The sequence below is a fragment of the Physeter macrocephalus genome, chromosome 1, assembly GCF_002837175.3.
Source record: "Physeter macrocephalus isolate SW-GA chromosome 1, ASM283717v5, whole genome shotgun sequence".
Lineage (NCBI taxonomy): Eukaryota > Metazoa > Chordata > Mammalia > Artiodactyla > Physeteridae > Physeter > Physeter macrocephalus.
In genome coordinates, this window is record NC_041214.2 from 24,466,169 (window position 1) to 24,483,802 (window position 17,634).

The 17,634-nt window shown below is 37.9% G+C and overlaps 1 long non-coding RNA gene across 1 annotated transcript; it reads left to right on the forward strand.

Moving 5' to 3' along the window:
* The first annotated feature begins 31 nt into the window (after positions 1–31).
* On the forward strand, positions 32–11,379 carry LOC114486202 (uncharacterized). Its single transcript, XR_003679539.2, has 3 exons — positions 32–387; positions 4,789–5,001; positions 11,191–11,379. It is a non-coding gene; the product is annotated as an uncharacterized lncRNA (long non-coding RNA).
* Positions 11,380–17,634: the final 6,255 nt, after the last annotated feature.

Below are 17,634 nucleotides of genomic sequence, written 5' to 3' on the forward strand. Positions count from 1 at the left end.
CCGGCTCCGTGGGGGCGGAGCTCGAGCTTTTTTGGAGGCGGTTAAGCTCACGAGCTCCTGTGCTGAAATTACTTTTAGCAACAGTTACTCTTTTATGATTGTTGACTTTTACTGGGGCCTGTTTTTCGCCATTGTGGAAACAGTCTTCTAAGGGAAAAAAAAAATAGAAAGGAACTGCGGAAACCAATTGCAACCCCTTGCCTTCGCCCGGCTTGCGCGCGGGCTGGAGGCAAGGTGGGCGGAGTGGCGTGCCCCCCGAGCCTTATACGGGCGGGGCGCGCGCCCGGGGGCGGGGCAAAGCGAGGCCGCGGCGGGAGCTCGAGTTCCGCCTGTGCCCGCACACCTCTCGCTCGCGGGCGGCTTTGCGGAGAAAACGTGGGAAAAGGCGTGAGTTTTGGCGGGACTGTTCGTGGGCTTCACCTTTGGCGTCTGTTATGTTTGTGGAGGCATCTTAAATTATCCTGCGTGGGCACGGAAAAAACGAAGTCTGCAAGGCACCATGATAAAAAGGGGAAAGAAAGATGTAGAGGGAACTGACGCGGCCTGGTGTCGCCGGGAGTTCTGCCCTAGCCATTGCGAAGAAGCAGGGACGAGCATTTCGCTTGCTCCCCGCCAGCTTTCCCAGCCCGGCCCTGAAGCCGTTTCCTTCAACTCGGGGAAGACAGTGTCCCGGCGCCTCCCCTGAGCGTCCCTGAGGCGCGGTCGGGCGCCCTCGCCCCCTCCCCGCGAGCTGGGGCCTGCCTTGCGGGACGCGACGCGTTGCTGTGGCGGTAGCCATGGGGACCCGGAGCCGCCTGGTGCGCCACACGAGCACCTTGGCTCAGATTCACGTCACAACTGCAAAAATAACTCGGAAATGCTGAACTACAGCGCCTTGTTTTGGTAGAAGTTTTAGGGGACCCAGACTCTACAGTAGCTGGAATATGCAATTATAATGCTTTTCAGTTTTAGCGCTAGAATAATTAAAATGAGGACTAGTTTTTCTGATGGACAAGTGATTCCTGATGTGATATTGAATATCTGGGTTTTAACTGAGTTAATGATAGGGATTGGACAATGATTTTTAGAAGAATCATTAACTAGCCTGTGTACATCAACTCTGGAAGGCTTAATGAGAAACATCTATACTGGATTATCAAATAAATTTCTCTGTTGTTCTCAATAGCTGTTTAATTGTAAAAGGCAGAGCCATTCTCTTGAGAAGTACTGTTGAAGTCAGTGTTTTGACTTTCATGATATAAGAATTCAAACTTTGAAAAAGGAAAAAAAAACCTTTGTACAATTTAATGTATTCAACACAGAAGTGACTTTTAAATGGTGTTACACTGACTACAGACAAGTTGGACAATTTAGTCTTCCAATTTGTACAAAGCCTGTACAAAGTGCTTAAGAAATGTGATAAAGCTAAGGAGTTTTTGAAGCCTTTGGCAGTAATTGGATTTAACTTACCTTCAAAGCATCCCAAAACTTCATAAAATGTAAAATTATGAGCAGTATCTCAAATGAGGATTTCGTAAGAAAAGAGTTCGGTGCGATTGGTCTGGAGATGTCAGCTCTGCTGAACTGTAAACTAGGCAAGTTATTACTAAATGCAAATTTCTTATCCCTAACATCTTTTCTACCTGTCATTTAGATGTGTTCAATTAATAGTAGATAAATTTATGTGGAATTGCTTTAAAACAATAAAGCACTACATACATTTTTATATTTTTATTTAGAATGAATGATTCCATTGGCACTATTGCCAGTGATAAAGCTGAGAGGATTGAGGCTCAGTGAGACACTATTTACGGGCCTTGTAGCAGGATTAAGGAAGTACTGCTTCTATGTATAGGAAAGATCTTTGGAGTTCTTAAGCTATTTTCAGTCTCCAAATCTTTGCAATTTTATATACTTCCATTCTTCATTTGAAGAATGGAAGTAAAAAAGATTACTAGCCTATATAAGTTGAATTTTGAAAAATATTTGTATCTAAATATATTACATGTGTTTAAAATCCTTGATACTCTTTCAGTTCAGTTTTCTAGACTTTTACAAAGAAAGATAGTCTTCAAGAACTTAATACATTCCTCAAGGGGAAAAAAAAGAAGGCTTAGAGCTATATGAAATAAACTCAAGAGTGTTCTAAGGTACCTATTAGGGTTTGGGAAAAGATCTGTAAATGAATGTTAATGTACATTACCCACCTATCCTATGAACTACTGAATGCTTTTGGCTAATGGATTGTGAACTAACATCCAAAGTTCCTCCCCATAAGTTCAAATAATGACAAATAATGTAATTTCCAGTACATCATAAAATGTAATTTTACAATCACTGTTTTAAATGTATGCAATGGGATTAAATATAGTATTTTGATACCCATCATATTTTTAAAAAATGAACTAGCTCTTTGATAAAGTTTTACATTACATTGCTATTATATTCCCTACAGCAGTGGCACTCAGGGAATATTGCCTCTCAATGGGGTGGGGGGACATGTGGCAATATCTGGAAACATTTTTGGTGTCATAACTAGGGAGTAGGGGCTATTGGCATCTAGTGGGGAGAGGCCAGGGATATTGCAAAACATCCTACATTGCACAAGGCAATTCCCAACAACAAAGAATTAACCAGCCCAAAATGTCAATAGTGCTGTACTATTGAGAAACTCTTAACCTACAAAATTCGGCTGTTAGGTAGTAAGGTTTTAGGTATGGAAGTTTTATTGGTTATTCTTTTCTGCAGCAAAAAATGTGTGTATATTTACGTTTATTGCGTATCTTGTGATCATAATGTTCTGAACTTTGTCAATTCAGAGAAATTTTTTATCATTACAACTGTTATTAGTATACAGCTGATCAAAGTATAAATGTCACAATTTTGAGTATTATAAAAAGTAATATTTTATTGAAATACATTTCTTAAGAGATTGGGTTTTTTTATCATTTAGGTAAAGTTTTCATGGATGAGTATTATTTATTGTTGTAATCTGACAGAGTTCAACGTATATTCTTTTTCTCTTTTTCAGTTTTAGAGATGTAAAGGCCAAAACATCTTGTTCATTTAAGTTGAGAGGAGTAAAAAGAATGTTATAAAGTAATGTCATTCAGTTCTTTTTATTCCTTCAATTTGTATGCCAAAAATCATTACTGACAGTGATCTATCAGAATATTCTTAATGACATGTCAATTAGGTTCTCCAGTTTAGTCTGGTTAAGAAGCAAAGCATTGGAATCTCGACTTGGAAAATGATTCCTTACTGAGTCATTAACTTTCTCATTATTGACTGTTTAGTCCCCTGGTAGTTATGTCCTGGGACAATGCATCATAGTAAATTTAGGATGGATAAGAGGTATCCCTTTTGTAAAGGCCAAAGGGGCAATTCTCTGTGTACTTAAGTACCCCAAACAGTGTCTGATATAAGTGGTTGTTTATTAGTAGTTGTTGGATGGGTGGATGGATGAACAGCTGAAGCAATGAACACTTTAGGATTAAATATTATTGTAATAATCCAAACTAGAAATGACAGCTGATAGCAAGGAAGCTGGTAAGAACATTCTGGTTATATTCCGAAGACAGATATAACAGAATTTACTCAAGGTTTGGATGTGAGAGAAGGAAGCATCAGCTATCACTGCATAGTTTTTGTCCCAAACTACTGGAAGAGTTACTGTTTACTGAGATGGAGGAGATTGAGAGGAAAAGAATGAGGAAGATACAAGTAAAATTTTCCATGTCCATTTACTTCAGTGCCACATTTGTGTTTCTAAGCTTAATTTAGCTGTTGAAACCTGTAGTTACCTATCAAAATATGAATAATAATAATATATACTACTTTCAGTCTAATTAAAAGACCTATGTCATTTTCCCACAAAATGATGGGGTCTTTTCCCTGTTTCCAACTCCAATACCTAAAATTCAAACACTTGACAATGTTAACTGTAACTCTTCTACTAAGTAATGTTAATTATATCATTTATGTATATTAGATGTACCATAAGAACAGGTTTTGTAGTTAAAAACTGTTCAGTGTTTCAATAGAATTTTAAGCACATTTTATTGTATTTTAAATCAGTGACACTATACACAGGTGTTTTTTAGGACAGGTTTAATATCAAACAGTTGGCTTCACTGGATGTAAAAAATAGACTTCTCAAGCTAATAAACCTCAAAACCATGACTTTGTTTGAGATAACTGAATCATATAGTTTTCTGACTTGGTCAGAATAATTCAAATTAGCTCAACTGCAACTGCAATTTATAATTATTGATGTATATTAATTCAGATTAACATGTAGTGTTACGTAAGAGTTTTCTACCTTGACTACGCTAATCCAGAGAGGCACATTTTCTCTTAGTAAATTTTTAGTACTTCTGTTTTTTTCCCAGTTTTTTTCAGCAGAGAAAGTAAGATATGCAAAGACAAAAAAATTAACACCATTTCAATGAGAGATCACTTACACACCCAGTTGTCAAGATCTTTTGAAAAGTTAAATCAAAACTTATGTAAATTAACATTATTATTATTTTATGAGTTGGCATACATATTGGAAGTGCCTCTTTTTCAGTTCCACCCAAGTACAAGATTCTGAGGGTTTGGGTTTTCAGAGTCCAGTGGAGAGACAGGTACATACATATTAACTTTATTACATGCTTGAGAAATATTGAAATATAAGTAAATATTAAAGATTCATAAATAAGGAAGAAATTCCTATAGCTATAGACATTATCTTTGCATTGATAGCACTCCTCTTAGGAGAGTAGGTTTCGTGCACTAGGATAATTTTGCTTCTTTTTCCCTTGACAGTCTCTTTTCCTCATAAGCCTCACATTTTATGTCTCCTACCCCTCTGAATCTACTGGCTTATGCAACTGATGTTCCTGCCACCTCTGCTGGATGATGGCAGCTGCAGCCCATTGCTCTTTTTAAGCAAGCATGCCAGAAAACTGGGAGAACCACAACTGCCCTTTTCAGAGCAACAGAATCTTCTGGGTAGCTAACGCTCGGACTTCTTTCTAAGTAAGGATCCCTTCACGGAAACCACATGTATAGGTAAAAGATCTGCTGTAGTCTTCAGCCTAATGGCTGTGCCCATCATAAAGCTCAGCCACACCTGAGGAAGGCCATTTATGTTTTGCACTTGGATATCGAATGTAGTGTGTATTTACTGTTCAAAATTATGTGGTTGATATACGTCGATGTTTTTGGTTTTTTCCTTATAAAAGGGTTTATAAACCCTGTAGGTAAATAATTAAGAATCCCATTTTGAGGACCTAAAGATTCTGGTCACCACTTCCTGTGTGTGGGGTGTATGTGTATGGGAGGGCATTCCCCACATCAATAAGCAATTATCTGACACCAGCTGGATATCCTACAATTTGACTCAATTCTGACACTGTATGTCTGGAGAGAGCATCAGGTTCCACACGTTAAGGACTTAGTCCCACAAGACTGCTGTTTACTTCAGAAGAAATTTGTGAGCCCAGGTTGTTACCTGTGCTTCTGATAACCAGCTACAAATCAGAGGTTCCCTCGACCCCCTCTTTGGGTTACAGGTTAAGGGGTCCATCCTACAAGACTCCCCCTCCCACTTCAGAAGCCGGTCGTGTAAGTCCAGGTTATCACCTATGCTTCTTACCATTTGCCTTCCTTGGGTTTGGTTAATTTGTGAGAGTGGCTCACAAAACTCAGAGAAACGTTTTACCCACCAGATTACTGGTTTATTATAAAAGGATATTACTCAGGAACAGCCACATAGAAGAGATGCATAGGGCAAGGTATGGGGAAAGGGCTCAGAGGTTCCATGCCCTCCCCAAGTGTGCCACTCTCCGGACTCTCTACATGTTCACCAACGCAGGAGTTCTCTGAATCCCATCCTTTTGGGGTTTTATGGAGGCTTCATTACATAGGCACAGTTGCTTAAATTATTGGCCATAGGTGATGGATTCCACCTCCCGTCCCTTTCCTCTTGCCTCTCCCCTCATCACGGAGAGGGACTGAAAGTTCCAATCCTATATTCAAATTGTTTCCCCTGGCAACCAGCAGCATCCTTAGGTGCTCTCCAAAAGTCACCTCATTAACAAAAGCCAGCTGTGGTGGAAGGGGGCTTGTTATGAATAACAATGCACCCACTTCACCTTGATGGCTCTGAAGTGATTTAAGGAACTGAGGACAAAAGACCAAATATTATAACAAAAGGTGCTCACATTGCTCTCTACTCAGGAAATTACAAGGGTTTGGAACTATGGGCCAGGACCCAAAGGCAAATATGTATTTTTTATTATAAATCACTATGTCACAGGAACTAACTGTAGAGATGTCTTATTATCCGGTATAATCTATTTACAGAGTATGGCCAGTAGAACTGTGAGTCACAATAGAGATGTAATTGCTTCACTGGTCTATCCAATTTGACACATCATCTACTACTTTTCTGTACTTCTTATGCTGCCCTCTACTTTCTGTAGAAAGTAGAGGGGATGCAGAAACAAAGGAAAAGCAGTATAGCAAGAAAAGTAATGATAACCTAAACAATAGTTCAGTGAAAAAAAGGAGTCCTAGTTCCTCTTCAAGGGATATACATAACAAACTGATGCTTTTTCCCTTTTTTTTTTTTTTCTTCCAGGAAATAGTAAAGCTCTGGTTGTTTTTTGAGAAGTTGCTACTGAACTGAATTTGAGTCTGCTTGCCTGCCTTGTAGCAAAGCCAATCTACTGACACCAGGTTGTGGTTAAGGAAGCTACAGCATTTATTTTCAGGGGCCCAAGCAAGGAGAAAAGGCAGCTCATGTTCAAAAGACCCAAACTCCCCAATGGCTCTCATGGAAGGGTCTTTAAAGGCAACATTTGGGATGAGGGTTGCAGCTCAGGAATTTTCTTCTAATTGGTTGGTGGTGAGGTAACAGCATGACCTTTCAGGAATCTTAACCATCAGCCTTCTGGTTGTAGCCAGTCTGGGGTCTATGTGCTCGTGGTCAGCATGTAGTCCACCTTCTTCCCTCTGGGTAGGGGGTCTTAGTTTCTGCAGAACAACTGGAAGATATGCATCAGATGGTTATGTATCTCCCTGGAGGAGGAACTAGAACTCTTTTTTTTTCACTGAACTATTGTTTAGGCCAGGGGTCCCCAACCTCCAGGCGATACCTGTCTGCAGCCTTTTAGGAACCCGGCTGCACAGCAGGAGGGGAGCAGCGGGCAAGCGAGGGAAGCTTCATCTGCCGCTCCCCATTGCTCACATTACTGCCTGAACCATCCCCCCAGCCCGGTCCATGGAAAAATTGTCTTCCACAAAACTGGTCGCTGGTGCCAAAAAGGTTGGGGACCACTGGTTTAGGTTATCATTACTTTTCTTACTTTACTGTTTTTCCTTTGTTTCTGCATCCCCTAACTTCCCTAATTAGTAACTATTTGAGTCTGCTCTTTGGAACTCAGGGAAGGCCTAGGAGACTAAAGTCTTTTTCTGCAAACAAGAACCAGGAGACATGGAGGGGTTTTTGTACCTGGGAGGGGCCGGAAGGATCCTGCTCAGTTTCAAAGTCAGGGATTAAAATCTTAAATCGCATCAAAGGGATTAGAAATAGTACATATTCCTTTATTATAACTAAGCTTCCTTGAAGATTTGCCTGATACTTAGAAAATAGAACTGAAATAATTGTATAAGTAAAACGTGTAGTGATCTAATTAATGATAAAAAAATTATTAGAACTTGTTGACAAAGTAAAAATAGCAACTTGTGGATTAAACTGAAATGTAAAAATAATTTATATATTTATAAATGTTATATCATTCTAACATAAGGTAGTACCTAATTGCAGCTATTAGTTTGCAGACTCAGTAGTAAATACAGTAATTGACATTCTAGAATGTATTTTAAAAGAAGCTTTAAACTCTATATAAGGGCAGATTTTATTTTATTTTATTTTTGGCCACACTACGTGGCTGGTGGGATCTTAGTTCCCCCGCCAGGGATCGAACCTGGGTCCTGGAAGTGAAAGTCTTAACCACTGGACCATCAGGGAATTCCCAAGGGCAGATTTTAATTCTTTTTTGGATTAGATTTTGATTCCCAATTCTTTAAGACACTAGTACTTAGTATGGAACTGTAGATAATGAAAGACAATTTAAAAAACAGTTAAGTAATCTTCAATATCAAGAGAGAAAAACGAGTTCAGTGTTAAAGTCTTAAATACCAAAGCAATGACCAATAGTAAATAGTAAAAACTTTCCTATAAAAATCATTAAATCGTAACATGTATGTTTATTCATTTTTTGGAATGTTTATTTCTACCAACATGACTACCAATGAATTACATTCTCTTTACATTGTTTTCTCTCTTAAAACTGGAAGTAATTTCAAAGGAAATTTCAGAGAAAATACTAAGAAAAAATTTATTTAAAAAATTACTTTCAAATTCCACAGATATTTTTAAAAGTCACAGCTCAATGTGCAGTTTAATCCTCAGTAAGACTCTAGGTCAGCTTTCTACAGATCCCTGCAGTGCTTTCTATACATTATTATATCTCCTCAACGTCATTATGTCTTGCAAATTATAGAAAACTTGGCATCCTTAAACACCAAACTCCAGTTCCCTAATTTAGTGTGACTGCTGATTTCTGTTTGGGTACCCTTTCATATGATGCAACCTGGAAACTCCAGAAATAAGCTTGGGCAAAATAGGGCTTACCTTCCTTATTTCCTTTTTAACGGGGTCATTGATTACTGTCCTGTGCTGACATTGCCCAGAGTCTGAAAACCATTGTTTCATATATTTTGTCCAATTTTCTATTTGTTATGGCAGGAGGATAAAATCTGGTCCCTCTTACTCCACCATAGCTGGAAACTAAACTTACTTCAGAGTGTTTTAAAAACTTTTTTGAAATTAAATTCCTTGTGAAGGCACAAACTTTCCAGTTTTACCCCTAAACTACTCACCACTAAATATAGTTTTAGAATGAACAGTTTCACACACATTTATGCCACCTGCTTGCTCTCAAAAGTTGGCTGAGTTTGCAAATGATTTCTAGTGTCACCTTTCCAGTCAGCTTTCTCTTCGTAGAGTTTTTTTCTTTTACAACACTAGAGTTCCTACAACTGTTCAAAGAAAAAGGACAAAAATAATACACAGGGCAATCCAGATCCAAACAGAAGAGGATACTTTTGCCAAGGAAGCCACAAAACTTGTAGAAACCTGATACCTAGGTACATTTGATTTACAAAACAAAACTCTTAGCTTCTCTAAGATATTTACATTCAAGATTCTTGTGGTTTTCTCAGGAACAATAGATAGATGACTTGATTTACTTTACAGGCCCACTTTGTGGCTTTCTTAGAACAAAGAAACAATCTAAAGGTAAAGTTAACCTGTTAAAAGGCAGATATACTTATAACATTTAAATGGCATTTTTCCCAGTCTGTATTCATCAAGGATTCAAAAGCATCTTGTAGTCCAGTGTGTCACCTTTTTGCATAAATGTGCTGTAATAGAAAAATATTTGGTCTTTGTCCCCAATTTCTCACACAAATCCAAAATTTCTGGAACTTCCTTAGTGGTAAGGCAGGCCCTTAGATGGCTTCTGGATGGGTTCTGGTCACCAGAAAGAGCAATCCATGATTAGAAGCTTGGAACTTTTGTTACCTGAAAACAGGTTCGCCTTTTAGTGAGTGCCAAAAGACACAAACAAGCCAAAGAGCAGGGTAAGGATTTATTACTTGCAGCAAGTAACGAGAACACCGGGATCTTTCCCAAAGCATTGTTCCCCAAACAGCAAAACTGAGGAAGTTTTAAGCTAAGGGTACATTCATATTCATGAAGGGGCTTGGGCAGTGTATGCATATTCATGAAGGGGCTTAAGCAGAGGAGAATTTAGCATTGAATTGAAGCAAAGGTTGACCAAGTCCAAGCTTTAGTTGATTAAAGTCGTGAGGGTCAGAAAAGGTCAACGTCATCATTCCTTAGGTTCTACCAGTCTGAGGTCTTAGCATGTAGTTACTATCCTCCACCTGGGTGTGGGCCTTAGTTCCTGTGGAAATCAAAGAAATGTATCAGAGTGTTCTGTATATCCCTTGAGGAGGAACTAGGACTCTTTTATCACTGAACTATTGTTTCTTGACTGCTTTTCCTTTGTTCCTACATTGCCTCACTTCTCTTAAGATCATTAATTACTGAGACCTGTTCAAGGGCAAACATTGTGGCCAGGCTTAGATCACAAAAGGACTTAGGCCAAAAATGGTTTCTTTTATGTCTAAAAAGCCATGCCTGGTTCTCTTTCTCTGGGACCTCCTACCCTATCTGCTTACACTTTCAGCCCTACCCTCCAACCTCCAGGAAGGGAGAGGGGCTGGTGATTGAGTTGTTTACCAATTATCAATAATTTAATCAATCATGCCCACGTAATGAAACCTCCTTTAAAAACCCTCATCAATGGAGTTTGGAGAGTTTTTCAGTTGGTAAACTCATTGAGGTGCTGGGAGGGTAATGCATCCAGAGAAGGCATGAAAGCTTCACACAACAACCCCCATACCTTGCCCTACACACCTCTTCCATTTGACTGTTCCTGAATGATATCTTCTATAATAAACCAGTAGTCATAAGTAAATGCTTTCCTAAGTTCTGTGAGTTGTTCTAGTGAGTTACCAAATCTATTGAGAGGGTTGAGGGAACCCTTGAATGTTTAGTCTGCTGAGCAGAAATGTAAGTATTTTGTTACCCCATTTGTGGCCAGTGTCTCTAGTGGGGGCACTCTTATGGAACGGAGACACTTGTGGATCCTGATGCTAACTCTGGGAGTTGGTGTCAGAATTGAATTGAATTGTTGGAAACCTAGTTGATACAGGAATTAGTTGATGTGAATAAACAGCAAGTATTTAAATTTACAGTGACAATTGTTATGGGCTGAATTGTGTTTCCCCAAAATTCATCCGTTGAAATCCTAATCCCCAGTATCTCAGAGTATAATCATAGTTGGAAATAAGGTCCCTAAAGAGATAATTAAGTTAAAATGAGGCCATTAGTGTGGGTCCTAATCCAATCTGACTGGTGTTCTGGGGAGGTAAGACTGAAAGTGAAGCAGATAGGGTAGTGGGGGAATCCTTGGAGAAAGAGAACCAGGCATGGCTTTCTTGACATAAGGGAAGCTATTTTGGGCCTAAGCAGGCATGGCTTTCTTGACATGAGAAGCTATTTTTGGCTTTAGTCATTTGCTTTTACAGAAGAGGAAATTTGGACACAAAAACTGACGCCAGGGGGTGTGCACACACAGAGAAAAGACCATGTGAAGAGGCAGCAAGAGTGCAGCCATCTGCAAACCAAGGAGAGAGGCCTCAGAGGAAATCAATACTGTTGGCACTTGATCTTAGACATCCAGCCTCCAGAAGTTTGAGAAAATAAATGTCTGTTGTTTAAGCCACCCAGTCTGTGGTATTTTATTATGGCAGCCCCAGTGAACTAACACAATTTGTTACTCCTTCTTCATTTCTGCTGATTTTATATGCTTATTTCAGGCCTGAGTCTTTAGCCTGGAAATTTTAGGAGCACATTAACTAGTATCCCTATCTCACGCTGTCCCAACCCAAGGACTTGAATCATAATTTTCGAACTTTAAAGCTCAGCACATAAAAAGCCAAAAACTCAGCACATAAATCATATATCAGAATTAATAGTATGAAACATCAAATGGTGGAAAATTGAGAGCACAGAACAAAAATACAAGTAGATGGAAAGCATAAAAGACAAGATCAGAGAACTGAAAGACACAGAAGACCCAACAGTGAGTAACAGGAGTTCCAAAGGGAGGAAGAGTAAAAGATGGAGTAGCATTTCATATGAAAAAAATATAGAAAAAATGTTCCTGCACTAGAGAAAGACATTCATCTGCAGAATAAAAGATCTCACTCAGGCAGGATGAATGAAAACATTGTTGTGGAAAATAAGACCATAGACTCCAAATTTTAAAGAAGACTTTGTTATTTACTAAGAATGACATTGCAGAAAAGGAGGGGAGTTCGCATCAGCTATAGCAAAGCAACCATAACTAATGTCTTAATATGTCAAAATTATCATGGTTTATATTACACAGCAGTACAATGAAAGCCCAATTCCAAGAATTGCATTATAGGCAAAAGGGAAGAAAGGACCTCAGTGACAATGAGAAAGAAAATATCAGCAGTCACAAATTAGCAAACAAAAATGACTACCTGAAAGATATGCCAATATCATGCAATTAGAAAGGGTCATAGAATCTATTATTAATATCTTAAGGACCTGGCATTTTGTTGAGGTTTCAACTTTCTTTATTCACATGCTGACTTTTAATACTATCTTGTTATGGACATATTAGAAATAATCTTAAATTTCTAAGTTCCAAGGATAAAGAAAAAAGTCTGTCTTCCTTGGTAAAAGAATAAATCATGAAGGAAAAATAATCAGACCATCTTTTACTTACAATATGAGAAGCAAGAGGAAAATTTAGTATCATTTATATTGAGAAAAAGGACTATGACCCAATAACTCTAATATAACTAAGATATCATTTAATTGTCAATTTCAAAGAAAGTTGTTTGGAAATATGCGAAGATTGATAGAATATATCACTCAGTAGTACAACTGAAGAAATAGTAAAGGAAAAGACTGTAATCAAACAGCAAACAAATGAAAGAAAATACAGCCCTCAAGACATGGGAAGATGGACTAGATGAAAGAGTGATGAGCTCTGACACATCTGTTACCTGAAGAGAAATCTAAACAGAGATTCAGGCTGAGTATGTATAATATGAGTACAGACTGTTGATTCTTGAAATAGAAGTGGCATACGTGAGGAATTCCTGATAATAGACTAACTAAAGGTAATTATCAATAAAATATGCTAATAAATCCTAGCAGTTTGGGGAGATGGGAAGTAAAAGTATTCTAAAGGGCTCATCCAGTGAAGGAGCAGAGCACCTAAAAACAGAATTAATTGGTTTCTTATTTTCATATAACCCTTTCATATGGGTTTCATTTTGAGTATATGAAAATGATAATCACCAGTTGAATGGAAAAGTATACTAAAATTTGCTAATTATAAAGAAAAAGATAAGTAATAGTAATAATCAGAAAGGGAACTAGTAAGGGAAATATTTAGAAGGAAAAAAGGAAAATGTTTAAAAATACCAACAAAGTATAAGGTGAAAGGAATAAATCATAACAAATGTTTAAATTCCCCATTGTGTAAAACAGATTCTCAGATTGAGTTGATAAAAACAAAACCTATCAATGTATTCTCAAACACACACACACACACACACACACACACACACACACACACACACACACACACACTTAAAGCAGTGAATAAATATTGGAAATAAAATATAGGAAAAGAGATAAGCAACAAAAAAATGGAGGATGGGCTTCCCTGGTGGTGCAGTGGTTGAGAGTCCGCCTGCCGATGGAGGGGACGCGGGTTCGTGCCCCGGTCTGGGAAGATCCCACATGCAGCGGAGCGGCTAGGCCCCTGAGCCATGGCCGCTGAGCCTGCGCGTCCGGAGCCTGTGCTCCGCAACGGGAGAGGCCACAACAGTGAGAGGCCCGTGTACGGCAAAAAAAAAAAAAAAGGAGGAAAGGCAACATTCATATCAGATCAAATAAAAAGTTTAAAAGTATTAAGATAAAGATTATGCAGTGATAAAAGTCACAGTTTGCAAAGAGAATATAACAGTTATGAGCCAGTTTTTAAGGTATTATCTCTCAGCTTCAAATTGACCCTTCTATATTTTGTTTTGTGGTGCTGGAACTAGAACTCTGGAAATTGCACTTCTGATTTGTCAGCTTGCTCCCTGTTAAGCTCTGGCAATAGGGAGAAGTATAGGGTGATCCCAGGACAGAAGGAGGAGGAAGGAAACTCTTCTTTTTCTTACTATTTTCTTCTTGTTCCTATTAGCATCACCCCAATAAAGCTTCACTCTGGCACTAACATTTCCTTTCAGCAGCAGCAGTTGACTGTAGTTTGCAGTCTTTCAAATATCATGCTGATTATGCCCCCTCAGGGAAACCAACACAAATGTTGCTCCAGCTTCTCTTAGAGCTGGATCCCAACTCCATGAGTCCCCTCATCTGAACTCAGAAATGCCAGCACCAGCCAAGCAATAAACACTTCTTTGGTTTCCCAGATCTAGATATGGTAGTTGCTTCCTTCAGTTTCTAGCTCTGTGATATTCAAGAGTTTTTTTTATGCCTTTTGGTTCTTTAACATCTAAATAACATTTTTATATTAAGTCATCTCACTTAAATAACTGTGTGAGATTCTGAGTTGATGGTAATGGAGATGGTAACATATGTTTGAGATCTTTTGAATCCCCACATAAAAAGACATTGCAACTAGATAACAAAGCCAAAAACAAACAAACAACAGGCTGGCTGTCCTCACAAACCCCAGAATACAAGCAGGTGGGACAATAGTCACAAGACCTGTGTCTTATCAATGTCTATGTAGGGGAAAGCAGTGTGAAGCCAAGGGACATCTGACGGAGCTGAGAACAGAAAAACCCCACATAAACTAAAAGTTATTCACTGGAAATCGTGACAATTCAATTTGAGAACAGCAGCTAAAACTAGAAGAGGTGTAGCATATTCCAGTAATCAGACCTAAGTCTTAGAGTTGGTTCATTCCCATAAATTCTCATAACTGAGACTAGGGCTCGCTTCAAGTACAAGGTCTCATACTGAAGAGAAACTGCTGGGATGACACAAAATTGTTCAGCATGGGAACAACTAAGATGAAGGAAAAAAAAGATCCAGAAAAAAGGGAGAAGGAAACGGAGCTGGTGACTGTACCAAGCAAGCACTTATAGTTTTACTAATATATTAAACTATAGAAAAGGGAGCTCATGAGAAGTTAGAAAAGCTATCTGAACCAAATCTAAGAAGTTATGCAAATTAAATCCATGTAAAAATGAACATTGGAAAACTATTGAAGTCAAATAACATGCAAGTAACTATAAGATAAGATGACTATAAGAAACAGAATAACCCTGCAGGCAAAGAAAACATACTAGAAAGACATGCTCAACGTGTATACAAACTGAAACATACCATTTCAAAATGAGCTAAGAGACTTAATGTTGCTTAATGAAAAGATACAAGATATGAAAACAAAAATTAGAATTCGAAAAACTCAGAAATTAGCTAATGAAGCTCAAAAAAGAAATAAAAGAAAAAATATTTCAGAACTGAAGAATAAATTAGAAGAAAAACACTTCTCTCTCACACACACACACACACACACACACACACACACACACACAGACAAATACAACAAATAATGCCTTACAAGAAATAGTAAATTAAAGGGAGGGAGGGTTTTTTTTAAAAAAATGAAGAAATAAAAAAAGATTTGAGGGAAAATGACAAATATTGAAGCTATAAAAAGAAGATTCAACATAGGGAGAGGCCACAACAGTGAGAGGCCCGTGTACGGCAAAAAAAAAAAAAAAAAAGGAGGAAAGGCAACATTCATATCAGATCAAATAAAAAGTTTAAAAGTATTAAGATAAAGATTATGCAGTGATAAAAGTCACAGTTTGCAAAGAGAATATAACAGTTATGAGCCAGTTTTTAAGGTATTATCTCTCAGCTTCAAATTGACCCTTCTATATTTTGTTTTGTGGTGCTGGAACTAGAACTCTGGAAATTGCACTTCTGATTTGTCAGCTTGCTCCCTGTTAAGCTCTGGCAATAGGGAGAAGTATAGGGTGATCCCAGGACAGAAGGAGGAGGAAGGAAACTCTTCTTTTTCTTACTATTTTCTTCTTGTTCCTATTAGCATCACCCCAATAAAGCTTCACTCTGGCACTAACATTTCCTTTCAGCAGCAGCAGTTGACTGTAGTTTGCAGTCTTTCAAATATCATGCTGATTATGCCCCCTCAGGGAAACCAACACAAATGTTGCTCCAGCTTCTCTTAGAGCTGGATCCCAACTCCATGAGTCCCCTCATCTGAACTCAGAAATGCCAGCACCAGCCAAGCAATAAACACTTCTTTGGTTTCCCAGATCTAGATATGGTAGTTGCTTCCTTCAGTTTCTAGCTCTGTGATATTCAAGAGTTTTTTTTATGCCTTTTGGTTCTTTAACATCTAAATAACATTTTTATATTAAGTCATCTCACTTAAATAACTGTGTGAGATTCTGAGTTGATGGTAATGGAGATGGTAACATATGTTTGAGATCTTTTGAATCCCCACATAAAAAGACATTGCAACTAGATAACAAAGCCAAAAACAAACAAACAACAGGCTGGCTGTCCTCACAAACCCCAGAATACAAGCAGGTGGGACAATAGTCACAAGACCTGTGTCTTATCAATGTCTATGTAGGGGAAAGCAGTGTGAAGCCAAGGGACATCTGACGGAGCTGAGAACAGAAAAACCCCACATAAACTAAAAGTTATTCACTGGAAATCGTGACAATTCAATTTGAGAACAGCAGCTAAAACTAGAAGAGGTGTAGCATATTCCAGTAATCAGACCTAAGTCTTAGAGTTGGTTCATTCCCATAAATTCTCATAACTGAGACTAGGGCTCGCTTCAAGTACAAGGTCTCATACTGAAGAGAAACTGCTGGGATGACACAAAATTGTTCAGCATGGGAACAACTAAGATGAAGGAAAAAAAAGATCCAGAAAAAAGGGAGAAGGAAACGGAGCTGGTGACTGTACCAAGCAAGCACTTATAGTTTTACTAATATATTAAACTATAGAAAAGGGAGCTCATGAGAAGTTAGAAAAGCTATCTGAACCAAATCTAAGAAGTTATGCAAATTAAATCCATGTAAAAATGAACATTGGAAAACTATTGAAGTCAAATAACATGCAAGTAACTATAAGATAAGATGACTATAAGAAACAGAATAACCCTGCAGGCAAAGAAAACATACTAGAAAGACATGCTCAACGTGTATACAAACTGAAACATACCATTTCAAAATGAGCTAAGAGACTTAATGTTGCTTAATGAAAAGATACAAGATATGAAAACAAAAATTAGAATTCGAAAAACTCAGAAATTAGCTAATGAAGCTCAAAAAAGAAATAAAAGAAAAAATATTTCAGAACTGAAGAATAAATTAGAAGAAAAACACTTCTCTCTCACACACACACACACACACACACACACACACACACACACAGACAAATACAACAAATAATGCCTTACAAGAAATAGTAAATTAAAGGGAGGGAGGGTTTTTTTTAAAACACACACACACACACACACACACACACACACACAGACAAATACAACAAATAATGCCTTACAAGAAATAGTAAATTAAAGGGAGGGAGGGTTTTTTTTAAAAAAATGAAGAAATAAAAAAAGATTTGAGGGAAAATGACAAATATTGAAGCTATAAAAAGAAGATTCAACATACAGATATAGGAGTCCCTAAAAAAAGAAACAAGAAAGAAAATCTAGGGAATAGAACAAATATTAAAAACTTGCTGAAAAATATTACTGTGAAATATACATTAAAAGAGCACACTTTTACATGAGAATATCCAGAAGAACTAAGACCAAGAAATATTCTAGTAAAGGTATTAGACTTTAAAGGAAAAGAAAAAAAAATCATTGGGAATCTAGGCAAAAGAGTACATATTTCAGAAAGGCATCAAAATTATCAGAT